The sequence below is a fragment of the Microtus oregoni genome, unplaced genomic scaffold, assembly GCF_018167655.1.
Source record: "Microtus oregoni isolate MIOR12 unplaced genomic scaffold, Mior012 000092F_ref0000046, whole genome shotgun sequence".
Classification (NCBI taxonomy): domain Eukaryota; kingdom Metazoa; phylum Chordata; class Mammalia; order Rodentia; family Cricetidae; genus Microtus; species Microtus oregoni.
The window spans coordinates 1,494,718-1,501,386 of record NW_024544604.1 but is presented as its reverse complement, the minus strand read 5'-3'; positions in this window follow the sequence as shown (position 1 = coordinate 1,501,386).

Sequence of the window (6,669 nt, the reverse complement as noted above, 5' to 3'; positions counted from 1 at the left end):
TTTGCAAGATAATGATAAAAATCAGGTCCTTGGGACTGAGTGATGGCTCAGTTTCTAAGAATACTCATTACTCTTGCAGAGACCTGCATTCAGTTCTGAGCACTAACATGGTGGTTCACAACCATCTGTAACTCCAGTTCCAAAAGATCCAATTCTCTTAGGACCTCTGTGGTCACCAAGCGTGCACATGGAATATATACATGCATGCAAGCAAAACACTCATTTGTGTAATAAGATAAATCTAAAAAAAAGGTCAGGTCCTTGCTCAGGCTGCAGTGGTATGCACATAATCCCCAGCTACTTGGGAGATGATAGGATAATCACAAGTTCAAGTCTAGCCTGGGCTACAGAGTGAAAAATGTGTCTCATAAAAGGCAACCCCTCTTCCCTACTTACCTAATCAGAATGTGGAGGAGCTTTCTCTCAAGGAAACTGTCCTGTACTAAGGATATGATAGATGGTGGATGAGCTAACTGGGGTCCCCACATTATGACCTAGCTATGCCAGGTCTGACTAGAAGTTATGCTGCCAGAGATGATGGAACATCAAGAAAAATATCTTAGCTGCTTGTCCCCTACCACATTGCCATGTGGGTGAGGGTGACCCTTAAAAGGTTCTTATCCCCTAGTATTGGTGGGGAAGGAGTAGTCACTTGAAGACCAGGACAAGGCTATCTTTTTGTGTGCAGGGTATTCAAACAGTGGATCTACCAAGTATGCACTGAATAAGGGGCTTGGACCCCATGGGGCTATCCATAATAATAAGAATGTAAGGACTTTCTGGGGACTCTATATATTCCTTTCCGCAGTAACTAGCCAACTCCCTATGGAGTATGTTCTATTATTAATGAATTCCGGTTTTTGTTTTGAGACAGGATCTCTAGCCCTGGCTGTCCTGGAACTTGCTTATGTAGACTGGCCTCAAACTCAGCTGTCTGCCTGCCTCTGCCTCCTGAGTGCTGGGATTAAAGTTATGTGCCACCATGATTAGCTTTAATCTTATGTGTATGGTTGCCTGCATGTATGTCTCTGTACCATTTATGTGCCAGATGCTTGCAGAGGCCAGAAAATGGTGTCAGATTCCCTGGAACTGGAGTTACAGATGGTTGGAGCTCCCATTTGGCTGCTGGGAACCAAATCCAGGTCTTCTGGAAGAGTAGCCGGTACTCTTAAAACAGTGAGCCATCTCTACAGCTCCATGTACTGATATTTAAAGGGTCATACAAGCCAATTCTGTATATGACAGCTTGGACCTTAGAATGCCTTAGAATCCATCCTGTGAGCAGGAGGCTTGGGCTCTGACAGGCAGAAACCTCTATTCTTTCTCTAGTATACTTAGACTTTCTGGTCCATTCCAAGATAGCAAGTGATATAAGCGACTAAAACCACTACTAGAGAAACAACAGAGGAAAACAGGTTCCAGAGCTGACAAGGTGGCTCAGTGGGTCCAGGTTTGCCACCCAGCCTGATAAGCTGAGTTTGATGCCCAGGATTCACATGGTGAAAAGAGAGAACTGACTCCTGCACGTTTCCTCTGACCTCCACATGTACCCCCCCCATTACACAAAATTGCATAATCTAATAAAAAAAGAGGTTTTTTTAGAGCCAGGCAGACGCATAAACTTTAATCCCAGCACTCGGGAGGCAGAGGCAGGTGGCTCTCTGAGTCCTCCCTGGTCTACAGAGCAAGTATCAGGACAGCCAGGGCTATGCAGAGAAATTCTGTCTCAGAAAACCAAAAATGTGCACGTATATATTTTTATGTATATTATACATATGTGTTTGATATTTGTGTGTATATAATATATAAATATACACATGCATAAAATACAAATATATTTTATATTTATACACACACACACATTATATATATTCACCTTGTAGACCAGGCTGGCCTCAAACTCATAGAGATCTGCCTGCCTCTGCCTCCTGAGTAGTGGGATTAAAGGTATGGACCACTACCACCCAGTCTTTTTTGTTTTGTTTTTTTGGATTTTTGAGACAGGGTTTCTCCGTAGCTTTTTTTTTTTTTTTGTTTCCTGTCTTGGAACTAGCTCTTGTAGACCAGGCTGGCCTCGAACTCACAGAGATCCTCCTGCCTCTGCTTCCTGAGTGCTGGGATTAAAGGCATGTGCCACCACCGCTCGGCCAGTTTTTTTTTTTTTTTAAGAAAACATGGGTTCCAGAAATTGTAGCACAGCTCTGAGACCCATGAGGACATAAAAAGCAGTCTTTTTTCTTTTTAATAGCAATCTTTCTTTTATTCAACTTTTAAAAATTATTTGCTTTTAATACAGTGGTGTTTTGCCAGCATGTCTGTGTGAGAGTGTTGGAGTTACTAGAACCAGAGTTACAGACAATTGTGAGCTACCATGTGGGTGCTGAAAATTGAACCTGGGTCGTTTGGAAGAGAAGCCAGTGCTCTTAACTGCTGAGCCATCTCTTTAGTTCCATAGGAGGCAGTCTTGAACTGGTATGTTTTGGGAGACAGGTGGCTGGAGGCAGCAAATACAGTCTATGTTAGGGGGAAATGCAAGTTATTATGGCTCCTACCCTTTCTCCGTGTTGCGTTGGAGAAGTTTTTGCCTGTTCTCTCTTACTGAAGAAATCTAGTGGATAAAGGCTCTTGCTGGAGGACCAGAATTCTAAACCCAGGACGCACAAGGTAGGAGAGAACATTACTTCCTGAAAGTTGTCCTCTGATGTCAACATGTGTTCTCTCTCTCTCTCACTCCCTCCCTCTCTCCCACACTCCCTGTATCTCTCTTCATCTCTCATACACACACACAAAATTACAAGACAGTGAAGATTCATACAGATAAGGAAGGTATGTCTACCACAAACACATTTTAAGCTTGAGATATAGAGAGCTATAGATACAGTAATATTGATATATGTGTATCAGATCTATCTTAATTTGCTTTCTATTGCTATATTGATAAAGACGATGGGCAAAAGCAACTGAGGAGGAAAGGGTTTATTTCACCTTATAGCTTTCATCATGAAGGAAAATCAGAGCAGGCACCTGGAGCAGGGACTGACGCAGCGCTTCTCGAGAGGAAGCTGCTTTTTTAGTCAGGGTTCCCTGAAGTCACAGAATTTAGGGATTACTCTCTATATATAAAGAAGGATTAGAATGGTTTACAGGCTGCAGCCCAACCGGCTGGGAATGGAAAGTTCAAGAACCCAGTAGTTGCTCAGTCCGCAAAGCTGCCAGTCTTAGCTGGTCTTCAGCATATACTGGGGTCCTGAAGAAGTAGGCCCTAATGTTAGTAAAGGAATGGATGGTCTTGCTTGCAAGGTGAAGGTAAACAGAGAACAAAAACTTCCTTCTTCCACGTCCTTATACAGGCTTCCAGCAGAAGGCATGGCCCAGATTAAAGGAGTGTCTTCCCACCTCAAGACCCAGACATGTATCTTCCAGCCTCAAGATCTAGATTAGAAGTGGACCTTCCTACTTCAAATTAAGCAAAACTTCCCCTACTGGTGTGCCCTCCATTTTGTATTTAGTTCATTCCAGATGTGTTCACATTGTCAACCAAGAATAGCCATCACAGCTTTTACTGGCTTGCTCTCTATGCCTTGTTCAGCTCATACAACCTAGAACCATCTGCCCAGGGATGGCACTGCCCACTGTGGACTGGGCCCTCTTTCCATCAATCATTTTACAAGAAAAATGGCTTGCTTACAGGCCAATCAAATGGAAGCATTTTCTCATATGGGGTGCCCTCTGCCCAGACGACTTGTCAACTTGACCAAAACAAAACAAAAAACAAAAACAAAAAACCCAATATATAACTTGAATGGAAAATGTGCCTTTTATATTAACAGTTTAAAACTTAGATACCAAGTTTTTAGGGCACAAAGAGCATCAATATTAAAGGTTGCAGGTGTGGCTAAGTGTTAGAATATTTGCTTAGAATGTACAAGCCCAATTAGAGCCTCAGCACTACGAAAAGTTGTGTGTGTGTATGTGTGTGTGTGTGTGTGTATTCTCTAACCATATATAATAAAACTAGCAATAACAAGACACTAGAAAAAAATAACTCCCAGTTTTGAGACACTAATCCTTAGATGAAAGACAAAAATAAATTATTTAAGATAATAAAAGTATTGCATACAAAATTTGTGGAGCAAAGAAAATTTATATAGTTTTAAACACATTCATAAAGAAAGGAGGGGCCGGGCGATGGTGGTTCACGCCTTTAATCCCAGCACTCTGGAGGCAGAGGCAGGCGGATCTCTGTGAGTTCGAGACCAGCCTGGTCTACAGAGCTAGTTCTAGGACAGGCTCCAAAAAGCCACAGAGAAACCCTGTCTCGAAAAAACAAAAAAAAAGAAAAAAGAAAGAAAGGAGGGGCTGGAAAGATTGCTCAGTGGTTAAGAGCAATGGCTGCTCCTCCAGAATTTAATTCCCAGCACCCACATGATGGCTCACAAGCGTCTATAACTCCAGTTCCAGGGGATCCAATGCCCTCTTCTGGTCCCTATAAACACCAGATACATATGATGCACAGACATGGATGCAAGCAAGACACCCATACACATAAAAATAAATACATTTTTAATTTTATGCCCTATTTTATTTTTATTTTATTTTTTGTTTTTCGAGACAGGGTTTCTCTGTGGCTTTGGAGGCTGTCCTGAAACTAGCTCTGTAGACCAGGCTGGCCTCGAACTCACAGAGATCCGCCTGCCTCTGCCTCCCAAGTGCTGGGATTAAAGACGTGCACCACCACCACCTTACCCAAGGTGCCAAATCTTAGTGGGAGCAGCATCAGTGTGCAGATAGCTTAAAACCACAGATAATGTCATGGTATTATACCCAGGATCTTTACATAAAATGCAATCCCCCAAAAAACCCGCCCAATTTCTGTTTGCTTGTTTCAGTACAGGGTCTCACTATGTAGCCAAAGTTATTTTGGAACCTGTTAAAAGCCTCAACTTCACAATCCTGCCTCAGTTTCCTGGCTCAATGGCACAGTAAAAACCAGACACAATTCTCCCTTCTGCTGTGATATAAGTCAAGGAACTTTCACATACTAGGAAAGCACTCTACCACTGAGCTAAACCCTATACAAGGGTCGAGGACCTTAAACTAAAAGCAAAACAGGAAACTAAAAGCTAACAGAATAAGGTGTAGATGAGTATCTTTCAGTCTTGGCGGGGAAAGGACTTCTTTAAAAAAAAAACAGAGAAGTTGGTTGTGATTCTAGCACTGGAGAAGCTGAAGCAAGAGCTTTATGAGTTTCAAGCTGTCCTGAGCAGTGAGGTGTAGCTTATAGGGTGAGAAATGATTAAATCAAAAATTAAATGTATTTAAGTAAGGATACTACTTAAAATTTAATAACACTATAATCCGTGAAAATCCCTGAGAAATAAGGAATAAGCCTAACAGGAACCATAGGTGAATAGCATCTGAAGGTGAACAGATCTATTTGTGTTGGGGTTGGTGGTGGAGTGGGGACAGGACTTTACAATGTTGAACAAATTCATTCTAGGAGTGAAAAATGTAGAGTCCCTGAAGGCAAGCAAGTTATTATTAGACACTTGAAGGCCAGGAAAGACCAAATTGTTAGGCAGTGGACTCAGACACTACATGCTTTGGATTTCACTACGCATTGCAAAACTCAGTCTTTTGGATCAAGAGTATTACCCTGAATAGAGAGCAAAATTGATTCAGTGGGTTGCATTTGCATGCAGCCTTTGACGACAAAATACCTGTTTTGCTGAAGCTCTATCAGGCTTAAAGAGGCTATCAGATAATGATGTGAGCTGAAGTCAGAGTTGAGAAGGACATCAAGGGAAAGGGTCCCATAACATGGCTGGGTGATGGGCAGATGATAAAGGGGTAATAGAGGTTAAGCCCTCAGAAATGTACGGTCTGACTTCAAGAACTCTGAAGGTGATAACTTTAGGGACATGGAGGGATAAAACATTGGGCCCTTGAGGGATCCGAGGTTAAAGAAGTAGAAAAGAATTTAATTGGGGATCTTGCTGTCTGGAGCCAGGAGAGGTTCTGAGAAGAAAGCTAGGGCCCCGAGCGCAGGTTATCATTAAAATCTAAAATAGAAAAAAAAAAGAAAAGAATTTAATTAAGATTGATTGCAGGCCGGGCGATGGTGGCGCACGCCTTTAATCCCAACACTCGGAGGCAGAGACGGGGATCTCTGTGAGTTCGAGACCAGCCTGGTCTACAGAGCTAGTTCCAGGACAGGCTCCAAAGCCACAAGTCTCAAAAAACCAAAAAAAAAAAAAAAAGATTGATTGCTGTTCATTGGCACTGATTTACTGTCAACTAAGACTTCCTATCAAAGGAGAGACATGACGTCGGGAAGGAAAAGGCTATATGGATCAAACCGTTTGTGAAAGGAAACGGGGGTGGGGGGCGGGGGGCAAGTCTAAGCTAGTACGCAGGCGCTTACTTAGGATGCACTGCGCATGTCAGAAAGTTCGTCTCTATTCCCGGAAGTGGCAAGGCGATTTGCTTCCCCCGCCTTCCTCTCCCTTTACCCAACCCCCCGCTGGCCTTAACCAATGAGCACTCACGCCAGGGCGCGCTGGGGCACGTTCCGTGACGAGCCGGCTACGCAAGCTTTATCAGGCGTCTTCCCGGGCGAGTGCCTCTCTGTTCTTCCCGTTCCTCAGAGCTCGCTGTGTCTCTGGTCTT